This window comes from Peromyscus maniculatus, chromosome 9 (assembly GCF_049852395.1).
Source record: "Peromyscus maniculatus bairdii isolate BWxNUB_F1_BW_parent chromosome 9, HU_Pman_BW_mat_3.1, whole genome shotgun sequence".
Lineage (NCBI taxonomy): Eukaryota > Metazoa > Chordata > Mammalia > Rodentia > Cricetidae > Peromyscus > Peromyscus maniculatus.
In genome coordinates, this window is record NC_134860.1 from 20649218 (window position 1) to 20674432 (window position 25215).

At 43.6% G+C, this 25215-nt stretch overlaps 1 pseudogene; it reads right to left on the reverse strand.

The window, feature by feature from the left end:
• Positions 1 to 1320: 1320 nt before the first annotated feature.
• Positions 1321 to 20527, reverse strand: LOC143267479 (reactive oxygen species modulator 1 pseudogene; annotated as a pseudogene).
• Between the last annotated feature and the right edge of the window lie 4688 nt (positions 20528 to 25215).

Below are 25215 nucleotides of genomic sequence, written 5' to 3' on the forward strand. Positions count from 1 at the left end.
CATGAGAAAGAACTGGCCTGCAGGCTGGTGACAGCAGGGGGAAGATTTTCCTCCTGGGAGCCAGCATACTCCCAGAAGGATCCCAGTAGCAGGCACATCTAGACACGATGCATCTCTCCTAAGCAACAGCTGTCTGCTTGCTGCCCAGCCATGGAGGCCACAGTTCTGCTTTCTCCTGCTTCTTCAGTGCCAGCCAGGGCCTTGGGCAAGAGTACTAAGGTAACACTTCTCTTCTCCCCTCAAGAGCAAAGCCAAACCCATGCCAAAGCCCTCCTGGTGATGGGGACACAAGGCTGAAGTGAGATGTTGAGGCAGAGAGTGAGAGAGGATGCCTCACTTCAGGTTGCAGGTGTGACTCCAGCTTCCCTTGCCTCCTGCACAGTATGATGAGCTCAGTACCCACACTTTGCAGGTCCCACTGGCTGAAGAACCTATATAGGTATCACTGAGACTCTTAGTGCTTCTGGGTCTCCCATTCCACACTGTTTTCTCCTGGTGGCATCACACGTTTCCCATGTGGGCAGCTGTCTTAGCCGGTATTCTATTGTTGTGAGACATCATAACCAGGGCAACTCTCATAAAGGAAAGCATTTAAGTGGGGCCGGCTTATGCTTCGGAGGTTTAGTCATTATCGTCATGATGGGAAGCATGGCGGCACACAGGAAGACATAGCACTGGAGAGGTAGCTGAGACTTCTACATCTGGATCCAGAGACAGCAGGAAGAGAGTCACTGGCTTAGTTAGGGTTTCTACTGCTATGAGGAGACACCATGGCCACAGGAAGTCTCATAAAGGAAAACATTTGGCTGGGGTGGCAGCTTACAGTTTCAGAGGTTTAGTCCATTAACATCATGACAGGGAGCATGGTCGCATGCAGGCAGACATGGTGCTGGAGATGTAGCTGCTACATGCTGATATGCAGGCAACAGGAAGTAGACTGTCACACTGAGAGAAGCCTGAGCAAAAGAGACTCAAAGCCCATCCCCACAATGACACACTTCCTCCAACAAGGCCACATCTACTTCAACAAGGCCGTACTTCCTAATAATGCCACTCCCTTTCGGAAGCCATTTTCTTTCAAACTGCTGCACCCACCCTCAGGGACACACTTCCTCCAAAAAGGCCACTCCTACTCGGATAAGACCACACCTCCTAATGCTACTCCCTCAGCATTCAAACCACCACAGCAACTTCTAAGTGGTGTACAGTAAGTCCTTGTTCAGGCTCTCAACATTCTCCAGCCTGCCTTGTATAATCTCTGCTGTTCTGGCCTGTATTAGTTCCTTTTCTGTTGTGTTAAAATGCCATGGCCAAGGCAACTTAAGGAAGAGAGGGTTTACTGTGGCTGACCCTTACGGAGGGGTAAGAGTCTATCACGGCAGCAAGCGGCCCGCAGCAGACCAGGAATCCAGGGCGCACCTCTTCGATGAAGCTAAGAGAACAAATTGAAAGTGACATAAGGCTTTTGACTCTCAAAGCCCCTCCCATCAGTGACATACTTCCTCCAGCAAGGCCTGCTTTCCTCAATCTCCCCAACTGGGAACCAAGTGTTCAGAAGTCTGAGCCTATGGGGAACCTCCCATTCAAACCCCTATGTGGCCCCAGAACGATCATTTTTAAAGGGAGGTGATTTCCATGGTTTTTCTAAATGCCAGCCATGGCAATTCCAAACTAGAATAAACCTGATGACTCTAGCAAAGAATTTTCTAAGCCCACCCTGCTGCTAAGGCCTGACCTATATTACCCTTCATTGACAACAGAGTAAATTGCAGTTCACCAGACAAGGTGAAAGGTGCTTGTTCACCTGCTGTTTCTGTACTAATTGTACCAATGCCCATGTTTACATAAGTCTGGAGAAGGAAGGAATCCAGGTCCTGGAAAAAGCCTGGAGCTAGGGATCAGCCTCCGAGCTGTTTTGTTTATTTATGGATTTATCAAAGGTATAGGTCAAAGTTCTGGGTTCTGTTTCTAGATGCTGTAATCAAAACTCCAAAGGATTGTCATAGAAAATTTGAAGGTTTGAGAAAAATATCTGGAATCATGAATGACATTAAAATAACCTATGAATATTAGTGGAGACATAAATTGGCCCCATCTTGCCTTGGGACCTTAATTGGAGACCACAACGGCTCACTTATACTGTACTTCCACATGACCTAGAACACAAGACAAGATTAGTAGAAGTAGAGTGACCTTGGACACATTATCAAGCGTTCTGGGACCATTTATTCACCACCAAAAGCAGAAAGACTGAAATTTTCTGCTCTCTTCAAATTCAAGACCAGTCTTCATGATGACTCTGGTGCATGCAGAAGAGCTTCCAATCTGCCAGGGGCCATTAAACAATGAGAGGACAGAAAGAATGGTTTCTCCCTAAGGATTTACCCCACATCACCGACGGAAGTCATGGAAGGACTTAGGACTGAATCCATGATGAAACACTACTTGCTGACTTCTTCACAGACTCATGCTCAGCTAGCTTTCTTACACAGCCCAGTCCCACCTGCTTATAGATGATGCTGCCCATGGGGCCCACCTACATAAACTAGCAATCAAGAGAATTTTTGGAAGCAATTCTTCAGTTGATGTGCCCTCTTCCCAGGTGACTCTATGTTGTGTACAGTTGACAATAAAAACTAACCAGGACAGACAGCTACATCTCATTGCAAATAAAAGCAGTCTTTATGAACTGATATAAATTTATTCCCAGGGTATATTGTTATGCAAAAAATGTTTATGTATAAAATGCAACAAATTAGACATGTAACATAGATAGATGCACAGACTGACAGCTATCTTCAAACCAGAACTCATAAATGGGTACTAAATCTAAGGGAGCACTTATGGAGAGGCAGACTACCTGCATGACCTTAATGTATGTCCCACCTATGGTCACCCACTGAGCCATTTTACCAGCTGAGCCATAACTTCATTTTAAATGAAACAATTCTTTATAGGCATCAAATATTGCAATTTTAAAAGCCTCTTGTTCATATACTTCTTGTTCAATTTATTTATTCATAAATTACTATATATGCTTCAAACAAATACCCTGTTTGTCTGCTTACCTAATAAGCTGAGTCTAAATAGCCCTTAGAGACCACTAGTAAGTAAGATTGTATTAAGGATTATATTTTTTTTTCAATTTTACTCTGCGTAAGCACATGTAACTGTTACATTGGAGATATATACTACTGACTTAAAAATGAATTGGAAAAGTTAACATTTAATTTCATGCAATTGCCTGTACAAACAGAAGGAAAAATAAAATTTGTAAATTTTCTGCTGTAGACCTCAGATCATGTCCTTGCAGCTCCAATTTACTTGTCTCTGTTGGCATATAATGATTTCAATATTGGCAAGGCGATAAAAGGGGAACCAAGAGCAGTGTCAGAAGAGAGCAAATACAAGATAGGCATATGCACACAGATGCACTTGGAGGGGACGAGGCACATGTGCACATAGGAAGTAGAGGATCTATGTGTGCACACACACATTGGGGAGGGGAGGAGGAAAGGCATACATACACACGAGGAGGGAGAAGGTGTGCATATGTGCACATGGGGGTGTATGCATGCACTGGACCCACCTTGTTCATATTTTAATAAAAGGAAGCATTACATTCTTAATCATAGAAGGCAGTGCTTTTAGATTTTTACATTGATTCTATCTGCTCAGCATCAATTTGTCTTATGTAGGTTAAGATAAAACAGGGCTTGCACAAAAGATTGCTGAATTCTTGTACAAGCTTTAAGCCCTTGCTTAAGAAACGGGTGTTAACCACAGTAGATGCTGGGCTGTGCAACATGCTTGGAATCTGTAAGGATTGCCAGCCACTAACAAAGCAGTTTTCTTCCTCTTGTCACTGTGCGCCACTCTTTGAAGCCTTCCCTGAGGAATATTCTTAAACAAGCTTAGATAGAGCTTGTCATGGTGTCGTATAACCATATTACTGAGCTGTTCCGAGCTTTGAATCAGCCATGTATCCTTTGTGTGACAAAGAAAAACAATCTGTCATGAAAGTGCATGGGAGCTGATTTTTATTTTATGTTTTTCAGTTTCACTCTGCATTGCATGTGGAATGGCTACACAGGTTATATGTGATGTTCTCTAATCGTGCTATCCTGGGAATACATGTGTATACATGTTTCTAAACACTAGCTTGATAAACACACACTACATGCTCAGACTGTTTGACCTTCACCATTGCTAATACTCAGCAGATCAACCTGTGGTTTCCTGACCATTAAACCCAACAATGTTCTACACATAAGCAGGAGCTCTTATTTATATCTGTGTTTTAATCTATGATTAATTATGGAGAGATAATTTAAAGTAACTGTCTCAGCTTGTCTTGGTGTTTATATAATTTCCTTTCAGTATTTTAATTTATGATAAAGTATAGTAGTAATTCAAAATAACTATCTCAATGGGTGTTAGTGTTTATATAATACTCCAACTATATCAATTATTCTATAATGCTCTGAAATTATACAGCAAAATCAATGAGATTATTTAAAGGCAATTGTGGAAGAGGAGGAAATACAGTCTATTAATTTATCTAAAAATTAATTTTCTCAGACTGGAAAGATGCCTCAGTGGGTAAAGGCACTTGGCACCAAGCCGGATGACTTGAGATCCACTTCTCCAAGTGTTCTCTGACTTTCATATGCATACTGTGGCATGAACATGCTGGCAAGTACATGCATGAACACACATGCACAACAAATGTAAAATACATTTTTAAATAAAATAAAAATCATGTTTCTCTTTCAACCCTTCAAACTGTTGCATTTTTTTTAAATAGAAATTTGCTCTAGTTTTGGAAGTACTGACTTAAATGTTGAATGGCAATTCTACCACAGAGTGATACGCAAATAGTTTTTGGAAACATGAAGCTTTAGGAATGAGCAATGACTCTGTTTGGACTTGAAGATGTCCCTAGAATAAACTAGAACTGGGGGTGGGGGTGGGAAGTAGGTAGAGAGACAAAGAAAAATGGAGACAGGGATGGAACTCAGCAGGGCTTTGTACATTCTAGGCAAGCTCTCCACCACTGAGCCATATCCTCAGCCTTTGGATTTTGGAAACAAGGTCTCACCTTGCAGCCCAGTCTAACTTCCATCTCATGATCCTCCTGCCATCACCTCCCATGTGCTGAGGTTACAGTTATGTGCCACCATGCTTGGCAGTGCATTTTTAAAAGTATTGCAACATTGCCTCTAGGATGACCAGTCTAGACACGTACAAGCTCAAGTGTAACACTCCAGAATGTTTTGCCCTTTAACAGCACCGTAAATCCACCTGAGTCACTGTGTTGTCTAGTTTTATGTCAACTTGACCCAAACTAGAGTCATTTGGGAAGAGGAAATCTCAGTTCTGAAAATGCTCCCAGTAGACTGGTCTGTGGGCAAGCCTAAGGGGCATTTTCTTGATTGACAATTGATGTGGGAGGGTTCAGCTCACTGTGAGTACTGTTACTCCTGGTCCTGTGGGCTATATGAAAGCAGGCTGACGAAGCCATGCCAAGCAAGCCATAGGGAGCAAGCCAGTAAGCAGCATTATTCCATGGCTTCTGCTTCAGTTCCTGCCTCCAGATTCCTTCCTTGGGTTCCTGCTTTTGCTTCTCTCAATGGATTGTGACCTATAATAAGTTAAATAAACCCTTTCCTCCCCGGGTAGCTTGTAGCCACAGTGTTTCTTCCCAGCAATAGAAGCTCAGACTAAAACAGTCACCCCTGTACTTGTATCATCTATCTAAATAGCATCATAAATACATTGCATTTTTCATGACCACTCCCAAACAGTATTATATGCCTTTTAAACAGGAGGCATCTGAGGTAAATTATAGAAAGGTAACTTATTAAGTAATTAAATAAAGGTTCATTGTAACTTGCAATCTTCTTGATGCTGCATTTAAGGTACGAAGATACCATTTCCTCCTATCTCTGCTTGTGACACTGATCTCCAAAGATACTAAGATTAGTTTAAGAATTTAGATCAGAATTAAATGCATTAGAACACAGAAGCTTACCAAAAAAAGGACTATAGGGCTGATAAAGATTTTAAAGATACATACTCAACATTTAAAAAGGAAACAGAGTGGAAAATTGTGAGCTCTTCTGAATCTTACACAGCTAGTTGAAGGCACAGCTGATGCAAGAATACATAGAAAGGAGCTGAGTCCACTTGAGAAACACGTAATAAATGGTAAGAAAGTGAAGATTTGGCAACATAAGTAACTAGGCAGTCCACGAGTGTGGCTGGCTGGCAAGTACTGCTCAGAAAACACCCTGTGGCTAGAAGCACGAAGCCAGTGAGACAATATTGCTCCTTCTCTACAAGCAGCAATAAATGAGCTCCCAATTATCATCTCGGAATTTATCTCTAGACATTCTTTGTGAGAAGCAAACATGCTTGACTACTACAATTTTTATCAACAGAAAATAGCAGCCCCAGGCAGTCATGGTAGCATACCCGTGACATCTCAGAACTCTGGCTAACGCAGTAACAGCCAGCTCGGAGTGAGTTGCAAGCCAGCCTGGGCTACAGAATGAAAGTCCTGTTTCAATGAACAACAACAGCAACAAAAGGTACCAACATGGCAGCTGTGGGAGTTTGAATGTAATTGGCCCCCATAATCTCAGAGGGAGTGGCACCATTAGGAGGTGTGGCTTTGTTGGAGGAAGTGTGTCACTGCAGGGGTGGGCTTTGAGGTTTCCTATGCTCATGGCACTGCCCAGCCTCTCAGTCAACTTCCCGCTGCCTGCAAGAGTAGCTACTCCTCCAGCACCTCATCTGCTTACATGCTGCCATGCTCCCTGGCATGATGATAATGGACTGAATCTCTAAATCATAAGTGAGCCACCTCAATTAAATGTTTTCCTTTGGGGGCTAGAGAGGTAGCTCAAGAGGTTAAGAGCACTGGTTGCTCTTCCAGAGGTTCTGAGTTCAATTCCCAGCAACCACATGGTGGCTCACAACCATCTGTAATGAGATCTGGTGCCCTCTCTGGTATAGATGTAACCAACCGTCTTTTTTTTTTTTTTTTTAATGCAAAAGAGAAAGCCGAGAGGTCAGAGCTCAGAGCCAAAATCTCACCCTTCCGCCTGCGGTGTCCCAGCTTCCCGAATGAGGGCTCTATTTCCTGTCTGTTAGTCTATTTAAAGAGACAGAACAAGCCACAGCTATCTCACCTCACCAGTTCCTCAGCTGGTCCTGTTTCCTCAGACTGGAAGCTTCTGTGTCCTCATCCCAATAGCTCTCAGCTGAACTGTGTTGCTCCAAAGCCTGAAAGCTTAACCAGCCAAATGCTTCTAGTTTCTGGTCCTCACGCCTTATATATCTTTTTGCTTTCTACCACCACTCCCTGGGATTAAAGGCTGGCTTTCTGGGATTAAAGGCGTGTGCCACCACCGCCACACTTTTGCTATGGCTCTAATAGCTCTGACCCCCGGGCAACTTTATTTATTAACATACAATCAATATCACATTTCAGTATAATTAGATTACCACCACACTCTGGTGTGCAGGCATACATATAGGCAGAATGAACACTGTATACATAACAAATAAATAAATCTTTAAAAAAATGTTTTCCTTTCTAAGTATTGCCATTTTCATGGTCTTTTCACAGCGATAGAAACCGTAACAAAGACAGCAGCCTTTAATCAAATGCACAGGGGAAAAGATTTTGAATAAGGAGATATATTCACTGCTATCACCAAAAGCAGCTTAGAGGAAAAAGGGGTTTGTTGAATGTACCATTCCCGAGGGATTGTGTCCATCATGAAAAGCATGGCTGTCAGGAAGCAGAAACATCACATGTCATCCACACACAGGAAGCAGAGCGAGAGAACAGGAAGTGGCGTCTGTCTATAAAACCTCAAAGCCTGCCCACAATGATGTCCTTCCTCCAGGAAGGCACCTCCCCAAACAGATGGGAACCAAGTGTTCATATATGTGAGCCTACGGTGAGGAGGGCTCTTCTCAATCAAACCAGCACATTTTCCAAGTGTTTCCATAATGTGACTAAGGAATCAGGATGGGAATGGGGGACAGGAACGTAGTCACCCCATGACTAAGAGTAAGCAGAGAAAACTTTCTGCCCTCAAAGTGAAAATCCCCTTCTATTTTAAGGAACACTCCTTCACTTTAAAGAATCTCTCAAGTGAGTCACAATTACATCATACTCTCCAGGGACAGTCGCTTTCCAACAACTAAGCCTTTAAAACATTGATAAGAGAAGAAAACTGTATCTGACAATGAGGGAGAGAGCCAGACCTTCATAAACGCCCTGCCTGTTCTGGCGTCCTCAGTCCACAGAGCTGTCATGACTACAGTGACAACAAAGATTCCCCTGCCTGGGCCTTCACAGGCATGTTGGCAGCTCTTGGCCCCAGAAGGCCTCGGCGTCACCTTACATGTTATGTCTCCAGGGTAGAGACGTGGGTATTGTGGTGGCCTGGAAGACTTGCAGCTTGCAGGATAAAATTGTAAGTGTTCACTTTACATGTTATGTCTCCAGGGTAGAGAAGCAGGTACTGTGGTGGCCTGGGAGACTTGCAGCTTGCAGGATAAAATTGTAAGTGTGCACTTTACGTCAGGCTGGAAAAAGATATATATGAATAGCTGCTGTTTTCTCATTCAACCAATTAAAATGCAAATGATGGTACCAAAAATTACCACGGTCTACATTCCAGATGTTCCCATCATTCAACATGCTGTTCTTGCTCCATGTATCCTCCTGTCTCTCTGAATTTATTCTACCACATATCCTTCCTTAGGAAAACTACTTGTTTCTTAAATAATTTTGTTTCACGTATTTAAGGAATTAGAATTTTAAAAAAACAAAAACCTTGTTTTCCTAAGTAATAAGGAAAATAGATCTTCATTTCCATATCCCCAAAATCAATTATGGTGAAATAAATTAGCGACACATGAATTGGCAGATGACCTATTTATTAAGCTACATTGATAGCTTTGTAAAAATAAAGGTGGCCCAGTTTTCCCCAACAGCAGGCAGGAAGTGCTCTTGATAGGACTCTTAAGAAAATAACTAATGTTTTTTGATTAGTTCCCAAATCCTCAAGTGGGATCAACTGGTTCTGCTTTGAATGTCTTGAGCATACACACACAGACAGACACACACCAAGCCCAGGCTCCCTCTCCGTAAAGAGAAACCCCTGCTGGTGTCGTGAAGCACAGGGCATGTTTCCAAGCAGAACAAGGGTCACTTGTTTGACACCTATCACTCGAGAATTTCAGAGACTAAGCACCATCCTAAAATGAACGTGACATAACACTACCTTCAGTAAGTAAGGTCGCAGTCCGCATTATACATATTTTTCACCGATTCTAGAAACACAGAGAAACCTGGATACTCTGATTAAAACAAACGTTTTGAGCCGCCTTCATCTCATAGTCCCATGATGAATATTAAATGGTATATTTCCAACACCTCACCTCACTCAGAGGTGTATAGTGTTAACTGTCACACAGATGAGTACTCTACATTGTTGACAGAAGTAGCTTCCCAAGAACTTAGAAGTTGAGAATTTACTGGCTCAAGAAATGAGTATTCTAGTTGTGTGTTTCAGGCATGATGGAGGGACCAAAGTCACCAGGTACTCTGGCAGTTCACATTGGGTCTAGGCTGATTTCAGTTTCCAAGGCGATCTCACCTTGTGGTGGTAACAAAGCTACCAAGAACTCTAGGCTTGGCTGTCACCAGCTTAGGAACTCCTATAGAAATACAGTCTTGGCCTACATCTCAGAACTGATGCTAATTTAGCCTGAAGGTGGTCATATTCTCACTCTTACCCATCCTATGATCACAGTGATGGAATGTGTTCCTTATCTGGGCCAGTAGATGGGCTGTAGGAGGGAGGGGTTCTGTAAGAAGGTGGTTGCCATTCAAGAAGGAAAAGGATGCTGATAAAGATGAAGATGCCCACGGAAACTATACTTCAAGGCTGAGTGTGAAAAGTGTTGAAATAAAGACAGTCAGAGTGTGCTGGAGGAATGAAAAGTCTACACCATTGCAACCTTGGAGTCGGCTCTCAGTACAAACAACCTGATATGGAGGGTATCCTTGGGGCCCATCAGAAAACAGAACCCACACAATTGACAAGAGAGAATACGCAGCATGTCCAGGTTTAGCGCAGCATGAGGCAAAAATGCTCTAATGAGGAAGTCATCATGGAAGTAGCAACTGTGGTGGCAGCCTCCTTCTGAGGATGAGGTACCAAAGGAAGACTGGAACTGCTGATGCAGAAGTTTGAAAGAGGCATCTCTCAGATCTGAGACCTACATTGAGGAGTGCACGCTCTCAGCTGCTGCTGCTGCTGCTGCTGCTGCTGCTGCTTCATTTAATGGGACCCCATGGAGTTGAGACCAAAACCCGGAAGAAGAGATAGTTCTCCAAGCCAGTGATTCTATGACAGGACATGAGGATGCAGCAAAGGTTGTTCTGGACGTGTTGAGAAAATCACACACAAGGACTCACCTCTACCATTGCAACAAACTACATCCGCAATGTGATGAATCACTGCAAGAAAGATGGAGTTGCAGCAAGCAGAGAGAAGAGCACTACCTCCAGCCACTACTGCCACAGCTGCCGCCACCACAGCTACCACCACAGCCACTACCACAGCCACCACCACAGACAACACCACCACCACAGACACCACCACCACCACCACAGACACCACCACCACAGCCACTACCACCACAGCCACCACCACCACAGCCACCACCACCACAGCTGCCACCACCACAGCCACAGCCACCACCTCCACAGCCACCACCTCCACAGCCACAGCCACCACCACAGCCACAGCCACCACCACCACAGCCACAGCCACCACCACCACCACAGCCACCACCACCACAGCCACTGCCACCACAGCCACAGCCACCACCACCACCACAGCCACCACAGCCACCACCACCACAGCCACCACCACCACAACTACCACCACCACAGCCACCACCACCACAGCCACCACCACAGCCACCACCATCTCCACAGCCACCACCACAGCCGCCACCACCACCTCCACAGCCACCACCACAGCCACCACCACCACCTCCACAGTCACCACAACCACACCACAGTCAACACAGTAGTGACTACCACAACCACAGCCTTATTGGATCCCTCAGGTGTTCCTGATTGTCATGCTTACATTAGTCACTTCATCCCCATGATCCTCTGCTTCCTCGTCTGGTAAGGGAAGTTCACACTGGCTCTTCCTTATAGTGTTATGGGGAAGATCGGTGAAATAATACTTGCAATCTGGCCTCCAAAGTGAGGTTCTCCCCAAATAGGGAACAGAGGAAGAAAGAGAAAGTCAGAAATAAAAGTTAGTGATTGTTTTTAAAGGGGCCACAGCTCAGGCTAGGTTGAATTTGTCAGGGCTGTGTGAGTATCCTCTAGATCCATTTTACTCAACATGAGAGAGTTTGTAGCCTTGCCTGAGGTAAGGCTGGAATGTCAGAAGAACAAATTCTGAGTAAGGCCATACAAATGAACAGGATAGGAACAGAGAAAAATAAATATACCCAGGAGCTGGGAAGAAACTTAAAAAAATGGAAGGACAGTGAAGTCATGGTCCTCTGTTTATAGTATACCCAGGGGCTGAAGGAGCACTTGCTGTCGAAACCACCGCCAAGCTCCATTCCCAGCACCACAAACAAGTAGCAAAAATCCAGCCCAACCAGAAGCACCTCGAGGGCTGTTTGAGCTGAGCACAGTCACACTCCCAAGACTCTGGAGTCAGTAGGACTGGATGGCAGGGACTGAGAATTTACATTTGCAGCAGGGTGTAGCCAGAAGTTTCCCCGGTCATGCCCAGCCTTGAGGTCCAGACAAAGCTCTCTCACCAGTGGTCCCAGAGCCACTTATAAAATAATTACTCCAAGGCTTATATTAATTACAAACTGTGTGGCCTATGGCTCAAGCTTCTTGCTAGCTAGCTCTTTCATCTTAAATTAACCCATTCCTATTAATCTGTATGTTGCCAAGTGGCTGTGGTGTTACTGGTCTGCTGGCATCTTGTTGCTCTTTCAACTGTGGGTTCTCGTCTCTCTCTACTCTGCCCTTTTTCTGTCTCTCTGCTTGGATTTCCCTCCTGGCTGTAAGCTTTCTTGCCATAGGCCAAAACAGCTTTATTTATTATCCAGTGGGAGTCACACAGTCAGAAAGCCATAGCATACAGAAAGACATCCCACAGCAGCAGGGTCCCAGCTGATGCCAGTCTAAGCATGATGTATGAGGTAGGAAAGGTCCAGGTTAATCAGAAAAAAGCTGCAATCACTGGGTCATCTCTATTTCAAAATTTTAAATGGGAAGTTAATTAATTGATGATCAATTATATGTCAGAAGTTCACAGACATCATTTAACTTAATAAGCTCAACAATCCTAAGAAGTTGGTGTTGAGAAATTTGTCAGAGGATTTTCAAGTTTTAATTCACGGAGATACAGAACATCCCCAAGTCATACCTCTAGTGAGGCAGTGATAGTGGCCCCGAGACCCTGAGTGGCCCATTTCCAAAGCCGTGCGTTCTTTATCTTGGTGTGTTCTTAATGACTCTCTGCAAGCAAGGTTAGGAGGGCCAGGGGAGACTTAGATAAGAAGGTCCTACAGTCCGCTGTCAAGTTAGAATTGTCAAGACGGACGCTGCCCAATTTACCTTTCTAGGTCAGACCCACCTTCCACAATCCGGTGCTCCACTTCCTATGCACCTGGCGTGTGTCTGGAAGCAGCAAGAAGTGCCACAAGCAACAGCTCAGGGTTTATTTTTCCAGAGCTAGACAAGGAACCCCAGGGCTGGCGGTAAGCGGCCGATGCCCTACCCTGGCCTGGGTTTTCATACGTAGGAGAAGGAGGCTACGGACAGATGCTCTCAACACAGGTGACGCTGGTCAGCAAGCCACCAGACAACGACTCAGCAGGAGTGGAAGAAGGGAAACCAGAGTGGACCATCTCTCCCACCCAGTCCGTGTTTCTGCCCTTTTTAGCCCGATTTTCATCTCATAGAGTGCTTGCCCAGCATGCTTGGAGCCCTGGTTCAATCCCCAGTACCACATAAATCTTTCTCTCTGTTCTCACTATCTTTTCTCTCCTCTGTCTCTCCTCTGTCTCTACTTCCTCTGTATATATGTATAATATATATCATATATAACTATAGATGTAGATAGCTATAGATATTTGAAGTTATATTATGATAAAAAAAAATAAAAGTGTAAAATGGATGGTAGTGGCCTGTAATTCCAGCACCAGGATTATAAACTGAGACAGGAAAGTTATAAATTCAAGGCCAGCCTCTGGGCTACAAGGAAACTGCTTCAAAAATCAAAAGTGGAAAAGTGCCCATGGAAAGAGAGAACCCTAGGAGTAGAGAGAAGAGCTGGACTGGCTAGACCTGAGGTCGGCAGAAGACTGTCACGAGCATCACTCTGGAAATCCCAAATCCCAAAGAGTACACAAATGTTGTGAAAGGTCGTAAAATGGCACCCAAGACAGAACTGCAGCACTCAAAAAATGAAACAAACCCTCTCGCTTCTGTGTCCTGTTGAGAAGCAGCAAGAAAGTCTTCTGTCAGCCCCTTGGTGTGAGGCTGACATGTTGATATGAGATTGGATTTGGAGAGTTTTCCTCTGCTCAGAGACGGAGTGTCCCTCTGTCACCCAGGCTGCCCTTTAACTTGTGAGCCTCCTGCCTTCACCCCCCCACCAGTGTTGGGGTAACAGGTGTGTACCACCATGCTCAGCTTGCTGAGTATTTTAACGCCTAAAAGGGAGCTGTGATCACCTAAAGAATTTCTGCATATTTGAAAGTCACTAGAATAAAATGTCCTCAAGTTCCTGCCAAACCATGGGAGGGAGCATGGCGTCATTGTTGGGAAGCTCTTTACAGACAAATAAAGCCAACTCCTTCTTGTCCTACTCTTCCTGAATTTGTCCCATTTTTCTGAAACAGTGACACCAAGGTCTCAAGGCTGCACATACTAGAGAGGATATGTTTCTACTTCATACTGTCATTGTAGTAAATAACATCTCATGTTAGCTGGCCTTGTGAACCCTACTTAGATCACTGCCATTCTTTACCTCCTAAATGACTGATAAGTAATTAGCTCTGTGGATTTCTTCTTTGCTTGAGTTCGAATTAGTGAAAGTGAAAGCTGTACAGTGCTTGAAGGAACTTGCTTAATCCACTTATAATTCATCTGTAGGGTTTTGTAGGGGGTTGTTTAGTTCAATTAGGTATAATAATTCATAAACGAACTTAAAATGGTACACATAAACTACACCAGCCATGATGCTCTGAATGCTTCTCTACGTGTACACACACACACACACACACACACACACACACACACAGAGAGAGAGAGAGAGAGAGAGAGAGAGAGTTTCTACTCTTGCCTTGAGATATTTGAGATACTTCAAAGACTCAAAGACTGTATGACACATGTTAGTCTTTCATGGCACCATATATTTATCCTTAGGAAAGCATATAAATTGGTTCATTTAGCCTCACTTTTAAACAAGAAAAAACAACTAAGAGCTCTAACCTGATTTTGCTCTCCTTCCACAGGTTATCTCTCATGTGCTCATCAGTGTGTCATCCAGTGACCCTTTCAGGGCTCACCTGTTTGTGGGGTCTGCAAAGCTTAGCTTAGGTGATCCTCCCTGTCCCTTCAAGATCCTGCTGCCTTTTCCTAGGCCTTGAGAAACCACAGGAGATTTTCAGGGAGCCAAGCTGTGTGTCAGCTTCTCTATTTTTAACCTTGAAACATGCTATTCTGATTCTTTTCCCTGGACAGCGAACATGAAGAATGGGTGGGAGAGGGCTTGGCTGTCCCTGCTATGAGAGCCTTCCTTTCAAAGGTGTCTGTCCTTGAAGTCTGGGCCTGTGAGCCAGGCTAGCCTTTTGTGAGAATTTCTACACCATGTGGTAGAAGAAGGCTCTGTGGGGAGGTCTCGGAAGGCAGACCCAAGCCAAGTCCAGATCTGGAAAAGGACTCATTGCTCATTTATTGCTTTTATTATGCAAATTGAAAGTGTCTAAACTCTAGGGGTCTGAGCATTGGCAGTAAGGACCTTCTCTTAAAGTCTGTTAGAAGTTCTCAGACTCAGCCAGGCATGCTGGCCCAGGCTTGCCATCCCAGCACTGGTGGAAGCAGGAGAATCAGGAGTTCAAGGTCATCCTTGACAGTACAGTGAGTTCAAGTGGGCTGAGCTACAGGGAGACCTTACTCCAAAAACATTTAATTTTGCCACTTTCATCACATCTTCACACATAGATATTGTTATAGTCATTCTAGTCTACTTTTCTCGTTAGGTAACAAATGCTGTTTCCATTTCAGAGGAAGCAGATGGGGTATGAAATGACACTCATGAGGCTATGTGTATGCATCTATTCCATCTAGCTACAGCACAAACTACCAGCCCACCCCATCACTGCTGAACTCTTCTTACTCCTTACTCACCGGTACCCTTCCCAATATGGAAATAATCCCACCCACTGTATTCAAGAAAACATTTCATGAAGTAGTTCCCGAAGGCTGGGGAGTGTGTTGTTGCTATTAGTAAACATTTTCTCCTCAGCACCTGTTTGTCATCTTTCTTGGAAAACTATAGTCCATAGTTTGTTTTTTTTTATACATTGTTTAAAGATGGAAGTTTACTTTTTAATATGATCTGAAAACTCAAATGTTCAGACTGAAGTGCCAGGTCTGTCTCTCACTACAAATGTTGACGGCACCTGTCATTATGTCCCAGAGTACTAACTTGAGCATGTACTTTAGTTCAGGCAATTCTTCCACATTCATCAATTTCTTCTTCTTTTTTTAAATTTTAAGCTAAAGAATGAGAGGTTAAAAATACTATTTCTAAGTTATTTTCACCAAAGAATATGTATGAAGAACAGAAGTTCTATTTTCAACGATATTTGAAATGCTGAATTAACTAAGCTTCTAGACACACACTCCACTGCTGCCTTCCTGGAATTCTTGTCTCCTTCATTTGATTTTTTATTGGAAAAAGACCGTGAAATGCCTAACTGCTTTGACCATTCCAGAGGAGTAATGCGGTGGACATGCTGGCTGGCCCACCAGCTTACCTCCCAGCTCTATGGTCAGCTGCAGTGTGGGCTACTCACAGCTCTCAGCTGCTCTTTTCTCTGAGGATTGCCCTCAGCCAAATTGGAGCATCTGACGGGGTAAGGCTGTGGCCTGCAGTTACCACAGGGACATCCCCCACCCAAAGACTGACTGGCTGGCCTGGGAGCATCACTGCAGCCCCTTTGCCTGCAGGGGACCTAACGTTGGCTCATTGGCTCCTTTGCATTTCCAATTGTCCCCAGGGAACTGGCCTGCCAGCCTGGCTCCTTCCTTTCCTCTTGTCCCACTCCTGTGCTCTGCTTCCGGTAGGAACACCTTCCCCATAAATCATACAAATGAAAACCTCCGTCCCATCCTCTGCTTCTAAGGAGCCTCATTTAGACAGGTCCTAAACGAGAGAACTATGGCTGCCAGTGCCCTGGAATTAAATCTCAGAAAGCATGGCCCCCTGTCCAATATCTTATATAGAAATATTACTTAAAAGCTGTATTTCAATCACTATGGCATTGTAACATTATTTACTGTCTATGATAGTATTAAATATACTATATCAGGAGACTCTCAGCAGAAATCCTTCACTCTTCAACAAAAGAAAAAGAGAAAAAAAATTCTAAAAGAAAGAAATTAAAAGTGTCTACAATGCACCTCAGTGGCAGGCAAATGCCCAGCACATCAAAGGCCCTGAGCTCAAGTCCCAGCACCCAGAACTAAATAAATAAAAATTTAAGTGGTGAAATATTTTGCCAATATATTTAGGAACAAGCAAATAGAAGAGACACAGTAATTAAAAGACTGTGGATTAAAAAAAAAACACTCTGAAAACTTTTTAGACAGTTTCTTAGGCAGCCTGTCCACGGCTTCCAGTTGCACACTGGTGGTGTTAAAACACTTAAAAATTAGTCCAGGTGTCTGACCAACAGCAAACAGGATGCTAACAGATCACCCAGTCCTAGGGCTGCATTCTCAATGCTCCCTCAATGCCTCAGCCTTCCTCTAAGCCATCAAGTCCTTTTATAGAAGGAGAGAAATATTTGAAGGCAACTCTCAATGTCTTCAGCTTGAACAGAAGGACTATTCATCCCACAAACGTTGATTTGTTACAGCAAAGGCATTTTGTTAGGTGTTGCATGGAGCTCATTGTGGGCTACTAGAACTAGAACACCAGAGTCATGCACAAAGCAGGTAACCACCCTAGGCTTAGGCATATTTTGCCATGTAGAACCTCGACATGTCAATTTGGTGACAGGTTCACCCTCTCTGCCTCCCAAGCTCCTCTTTTATCTGTTCAGTTTTCTCCAAGGCAGTAAGTACCCTTTTTAACCTTCTGTCACATCCAGCATGGCTCCAGGGATGGATCTGACTGGGGCAGCAAAGGAAGAAGAAAAGATAAACACAGATGAACAGAAAAGCTGCATTTGGGTGTACTGGGCTCTCTGATGGAGAAACAGTAGCGCCCAGGAAGCTTGGCATGTATGTTCTATATAGTTGAATAGGGAGGCTGGGTTATTGTATGCAAGCTAGATCAAGGAGACAGGTTTGGCTAATCTAAGTAGGCGCAGTCTCTATAGGGCATTACTCTTTCAGCTATAAATATCTGGTGGGAGCTATCATGGACATTTTTTGCTCATGCTCTCAACATTCACACATTGACCAATGGAAGGTTTTCCTAGCCCCCTGAGCCTCACACTGGGTGGGAAGGCTTTTCTATTTACCCATAAATCTGAGGCTTTGGGGTCCTTAACCTGGCTGTGCCCATATCAACAACATACATTCACTCAAGATTTTATTCATTCAGGTTTCCTTTGCTCTCCACATTTCTCTCAGCTAAACTATAGAGAAATACCATCCCTTAAAAGAAACAAATAGCACCTTGAACCCATGATTCTTTTTTTTTTATGCTCCCTGTCTGTGTCACTACATCACACCCTCTTCATTGTATATTTTTTCTGGACAAGAGAGTAAACAGGATGAATCACTTTTCAATGTTTTGAATTGTCTAGTCAAAGAATATAAGTATCTTAGATTCAGTAAAAATTGCCCAATTTCAAGAAAACTAATCAGTTCTTTTAACATTTCTAAACTTGACATGTGCCAAAGTTGGACCTAGTGCACTGGCAAAACGAACAAGCTTACCGAATGGCCTTTTGGTTTACCCAGTGTCACACAAGAATACACAAGAATCACTGCACACATACATGCACATGACAAAGGACAGGTATTTTTATCGTAGCAGGAGCAAGAGGCATGCCAGGAATCAGAGGATGGGTAACACCTCCGAAAGACACCACTCCCCACCAGTGACCTACTTCCTCCAGGGAGGCCCCAATTCCTTAAGATTTTACAGACTCCCAAAGTAGAGCCACTAGCTAGCACTGAGCTATCAAAACATGAACCTGTGGGGAAACAGTTCAGATTCGGGTAGAATGTCTAATGTCATCCTGTAACAAGAGAAAAGCCAGAACTTGAACCCACATTTTAGATTTCAACCTTACTTTCTCCAGATTGCCTACTCAAGCTTGTAGGATATTTGCATTCATAAGGTATTTTCCCCCTTCCTTCTTGCTTCATCCACTACTCAAACTAGCAATAATGAAACTATCCTTCCAAAAAAGCTAAGCTTTGGAATATTGCCAACAGCTCTGCCCTCTGCACCAGCAAAATCTTTAGACAATCAAGTAGATAATACATGGACCATCACTGTAAGGACGGTAATTACTACAGTAATTACTGACTTTCTTTCCTCTCTCTATTTGGCAGGCAGTGATGCTTCAAGAGACAGTATTCTACTGACCAGAATGGTCAGCAGGTGCTCCTGGAATGTATGATGTATGAGAGAGATCGGTGCAAAGCTTCTCTTGCTAGCATTTCAAACACTGGTTTCCCTAAGTGCCCAGTATATGAGAGGAGAAGGGTGAGAATCTGCATGATAAAATATACTTGGTCTCTAGCTAGGCCCATCCTTTGTTTAGTCTCTGCTTCATGACTTAATTGCTTATTTTCTCATGTGAATTATGAAGGGGCTAGAAATTAATGTCCCCAACTTGGGCATGTCATCAGATTCCCCTGGGCACCTTCTTATAGGATGTTAAAGTATACATTCATATCTAGTTCTATCTGTTGTATCAATATTCCTACCTATTATTTATTGATGATGAATGCCTAGACAAGGACATGGCCCTTGTCAATCCATTGACTCTGTGAGTTACAGAGAAGCGATATCTAGATGCTAAATTTTTTCTAACATTATCCAAAACGCTGAAAGAAAACTTTAAATAGACACATAAGAAACAGTGTATGTAGCAATAACCAAACACTAAATGCTATTACTGAATTAATTATTGTTTACTTATTGTTCTATCTTTTCAATTTTTTGAGAAAAGGTCTCACTCTGTAACCTAAGCTGGCCTCACATTCTTGCGTTAGTCTCCTAGATGCTGAGGTTACAGGCATAAACCTCCATGCTCAGCAATTAATTAGTAATGGGCCGTGGGGAGGGTAGTGATCTCAGGGAGGTGGGGACAGAACACAGAGGTATCTTAGTTAAAGGGGACTAAGAGAACAGGAAAGGTTAAACTGAATGGAATGCAGAAGGGAAGGCTATAAGAGGAAATATGGAGAGGGATAACTAACACTGAAAGCCTTTGGAAAAAATCATATGGAAACCAACTACTGTGGTAGAAATATGTACATGTATGAATTTGAATGGAGCTGTCATACAATGGGGGCAATAATATCTCAACTAGACATCATATGCCACCAAATAAAACCCCACTACCAGGAAAGAGTTATCTCTTTTTGAGTTGTTAGCCAATGGAGTCCCCAAGACCCCTCCAAACATTATAGGTTATTGGTTACTCCCCATAAATTGATGACAAGACCCTATTGCTGAAGACACCACATATATTTATCATAACATGGAGACATTCAGCTGGGAATGAACTAGAAACTTTTCACTACTAGAAGAGAAAAGGAAACATCAGTTTCACCGACCTATGAACTCTTCAAGCTATAATAACTGACAGATACGTCTGACAAGATGTGTTCCTTGGTAGAAAGGTGGTACAAAAAACACTTTTTTTAGAAGATAAAATCTTTATTATTATACAAGGGTTGAAATGGATGGGAAAGTATAGCTGTAGCAGACAAACACTGCCCATCCTTTGCCCATTCCAATGGCCATAAATGTAGCGAAGGTGCTGCCTGCCATTCTCCATCATGGTTTTCCCAAAACTATCCATCCGGCTCCAATCCCATATTCTCATCCTGAGACAGGAGAAGGTACCTGCCATACAGCACCCTGGCTGCCATGCCCACAGAAAAACCCATGACAAAGCCCATCTTCAGGCAGTGGGAGCAGCTAGGCTGGAACTGCCCATAGGAACCCATGGCCACCAGCATCTCCTTAGCCGCTGTGGTAACTCGGCTGTATGTCTCACACCCCCAAGACCACTTTTTGATTGAATTTGGCCCACTCCACAAGGTGGAACACATACCTGACACTGTTGACAAGGATAAGAACCTAGATAAGTTATGGGTCCTAAGAGAAAACTTACTACAGTTCTTCTGCTAAATGAACATAGCAATAAAAATACCACTAATAGCATATTTCTACACCCATAGATCAATGCTAGCTCAACCTGCATCAGAGCAGTTTCCACTTGCAATAGATGGCAACTGTGATGGCTATCCTTGGTAGTCAATTTGACTACATCTGGAATTAACTAAAACTCCAAAATGGGGGCACACCTGTGAGGGATTTTTGTATATGTAGATATTAAAAAGACAACTTTTACTTTTAAATTTACATAATAGGAAACTTTAACTATATGCAAAAATTGAAAGAATAGTGTAAAAAATTCTCATGTATCTATTACATCTTCAACAGTTTTCTGTAGGCAGACTATTCTGTCTAGACCACTGATCAGCTCTGTCCCAACAGCCGCTCCCTAAATCACCACACAGAGACTTATTATGAATTATAAATGCTCAGCTGATAACTTAGGCTTGTTTTTAAATAGCTCTTATAACTTAAATTAACCCATTTTTATTAATCTATGTGCTGCCCCAAAGTTTGTTTACCTCATGTATGTACTTCCCATCCTGCTCACTCTGTGTCTCATGGAGTCTCCCGAGACTCCTCAGACTCTGTCCTTAATCCCACAGTGTTCTCTCTGCCCCCAAAATCCTGCCTAGTGATCTGCTAGTCGGCTCTTTATTAACCAATTAGAGTAATACATATTCACAGTGAACAAAGGGATTATTCCACAGTAGTTTTCAGTGTTGGGTCAATCCTATTTCACCAATCTTTTTAATATAGATAATATATTAATATAATATAGATAGATGATAGATAGATAGATAGATAGATAGATAGATAGATAGATAGATATAGATAGATAGATATGGAGACACTCATTCTATAAGTTCTCTTTCTCTAGAGAAGCCTGACTAATACAGCGACTCCAGCTGATCAAAACTCAGAGAATAAGAGATTTTGGAATGGTCAACCACAAAAGATGTCTATATCATACTTCCCCTTTCAAGGCTTGGGAATTTATGTGCAAGAGGGGCCAGAAAGATTGTAAGAACCAGAGGAGGTTGGTTACTTCAGGGAAATGGTGCTTCCCGGGCTCAACAGGGAAGACGCACATATGAACTCACAGATACCGACAGCCTGGATGACCTGCACACACCCAATGCAGACAAAAGCCAGGCCTAGAGGAGGGGAGACAGTCAGGAAGTTCAACCCCAAACCAAGGACCTGTCGCCATGTAATCGTTCCTGGGTGTGGGAAAGTCAGGGCTCTTCAATAGAGTGACTCCTGTCACATTGACCACACTCCAGGGCAGTCCCCACGCCCGGGAGTAGCAGGCCAACACAAACTGAACCTTATGTTTTGTTTTGATTTTTGGAAGAGAGAGAACATGAGGTTGGGTGACCAGGAAAGGAAACTAGGATCTGAGAGGAGTTGGGGGAGGGGAATGAATATAACCAAAAGATTTAGTATGAAAATTTCAAAGAATAAATAAAAACATTTTTAAATGGTGATGTGAATATTGCTTGGGACTCAATATGCAAGTCTTTGTTAAAAAAAATTCAAACTGCTGTCACACCTTTAATCCCTCAGTGGAGTTTAGAGTCCCCTTTCTGTCCCAATAATATTTTCTGCAACTTTATGTGAGCACCTCAGACTATAGCCTCTTGCTCTTAAAGAGCAGCCCATGTGTCATATCGTATAGAGCTAAGCAACAAGCACAACACTTTCTTCAATTACACTCACTCCCTCAGAGCATTCACGGAATTAACAGGCTTTGCAAGCAATTTGGGAGAAGATGAAAAAGAAGCTTGCCTGGCGTCATTGAAAATCATCCGCTCTCATTCCATAGATAAAGCCATCCTTGAACTGCCCTCAGACTTGGCGATGGATGACGGAACTCCCTATTGTGATGGATACTGGTTTTGTTACCACTAGCCAAACATGGCTTTTGAACACAAAATATGTCCAGTGTAACTGAGAAATTGAAATTTAACTGTATTTAATTCTAACATGCTTAAATTTAAGGGTCAGGTCTGAAGGAAACTCCATTTCCCCAAATCTTGGTGATTAGACAAAAGCCAGTGTTCTTTGGGAATTCATAAAACTAGTTCTCCCTTGCCAAAAGGAGGCAGCTCCTTATCTCTGGGAAAAGGGATCTATGGCTCTTCCACTAACGTAGGCCTGTGCTGCCTATCTGCTTATCAAGGTCCATGCCAGCCTCCAGGCTTCCTCAGTCCCTGCTCACCAGTACATGTTGTATACTTCAAGTCCCCACCCCATCTGGTAGACTCCCTTCCTCCCTTATAACCGTAGAGATTTCCCCTCTTCTCTCTGCCTTCCCCAGAGACAGCCTTGGCAGTTTGGGACAAACTTTTCCCTCTTCCACCCACAGAGTGGCTATTTCGGTTTCTTTGCCGCACCCCTCGCGTTTATCTGTTTCCGAAATCTCCTAAAGGAACCCTTTTCCAAGAGGCCCCGCCTCTCCTAGCCAAACCAACCTGCTGATTTGGCTCTCCTACGGTGTGTAGGAATGTTTGTTTCCCATGGCTCCTGCCACCCACCATGTTTTTGAGTTTACCTCTTCATCTGCTTCTTCCCTCTACCTGCTATGCTTACTGTGATTCAGGGCATCTCTCTGGGTGGCTCCTGGAGTCTGCTATGCCCTCCTGAGTGCCCGTCACGTGGAAAGGCTCTGTCCCTGCCCTGGTACTGAGGCGTCTCCCCAGGGCTGCCTCCTTTGTCTCAGTTGGCGCCTGGAGCCCACTACTACTACAAAAGTCTCACTGGTGTGCAGGAAGCTCCTCTCGCCCTCCCGGGCCTCCATCATGTGGAAAGGGACGCCTGTCCTCTGTGATTTGGGACATTTCTCTCTGACAAGTCTCTCAGTCCCTGCGGGCATGCCCCAGATTGAAATCCGTGTCACCAGGACACTCACCTTCCTCTCTGCCACCCTTGTTTAACCCCCGCTTGTCCTCAGTTCTCTCCTGGAGTTTCTTTGCTCTCCCCGTCTCTCCCTGCTTCTCTCTGCTCTTCTGGCCAGGCCCAGTCCCCTGGCCATGTTCCGTCTATTATTTCTCTCTCAGCTCTGGACTCTTCCAGGTGGCTCTGGCTGTTCTATCCCTCTTATCCACAGTAAAAACCTTCCCCTTAGTTATACCATGGAGCGGCCATGTCATGAAGAGGGAGCAGAATTAATGTAAGAAGAAATGCCACCGTGTAGGCAGGACGGGATGTTGCACCAGAAACTCGGAGCCGCTGTACTGGATCTGCACAAGAACAGGCCTGTGAAGGCAGGCATGGATGCAGGAAGGGACCGGGGTGCCCTGCCCCTCACTACTGACCCCTTTGCTGCCACTGATAGATTTGGGAAAAGGGGAGTCATTACCTTTGGTTTCAGTCCAGTGTTTGCGGTGGCCCTGGTTAAAATAAATCGGTCACAAATTGAACTCAAAAGTTATAACTCTGGGAAAGGAGCTGGTGGTGAGGTGGGAGAGGTGTCACATTATAGGGATGTAAGGGGATAAGAAAGAGGGGGATCAGAAGCAATATATACATATAATATACATATATATATATGAAATTATTGATGAACTACTTAATTAATTTTTAAAAGGCCATCCCAAAGAAAGACATTTAAAAATTCTGATGATGGTTATTAAATAAAATTTTCACCTTGTTACATCTATTTAGGCTGCACTGTCAAATACAATAGCTACTGTTCTCATATGGCTATTTCAATTTTACTTTTACCTAGTAAAATTATTGTTGCGAGCCTGACATGATAAATCTGTAATCCAGAACACACAGTATATGAAGGCAGGAGGATTATGATTTCGAGGCCAACCTGGGTTATAGAGTTCCAGGCTAGCCTGAGCAAATTATCAAGAGGCTATCTCAGCCTACCCCTCACCCCTAAGTGGAAGTTCAGTTCTTTGCATTTCAGGTATGCAGTGACCACGTATGGCTAGTGACCATCAAACTGAACTTGTTGTAGTTAATAAAGATATATTGGGCAATAGCAGAGCATTATTGTATTGTTTAACTTAAAGCAACGGCCACCATGGACCAGAAAGGAAATGAAACTAGGGGAGCCATACAGTGCCAAGTTTGGCCCTTCTCAGCCTCACTGTATTCGTCTTTCATTTATCCCCTTTGCTTCTTCTCCCTTCCTGACAGTTCACATGAAATCTAATTTAACAAGTATCAACCAACATTGTAGGCCTAATTTTTAAATGTAACAAGAAACCTTCAGAACTTAATGTCTTCTAAGGCTTCCCAGCCCAAGAAATTATGCCGACCTTTGTATTAATACTATGTCATCTCTAGAGGAGCTCAGGCATAATCCTATCCATAGTCTGCAACCACTGCCCAGACAGGCACTAGAGATAATGGCATGAGCATCTTTTCCTTAGTCTCTATATGCTTACAAGCTGTCACAGGCTGAGCAGAGATGGGAAAGGGGTGAGAGGATGGGATCTGTGTGTGTGTGTGTGTGTGTGTCTGTGTGTGTGTGTGTGTGTGTGTGTGTGTGTGTGAGAGAGAGAGAGAG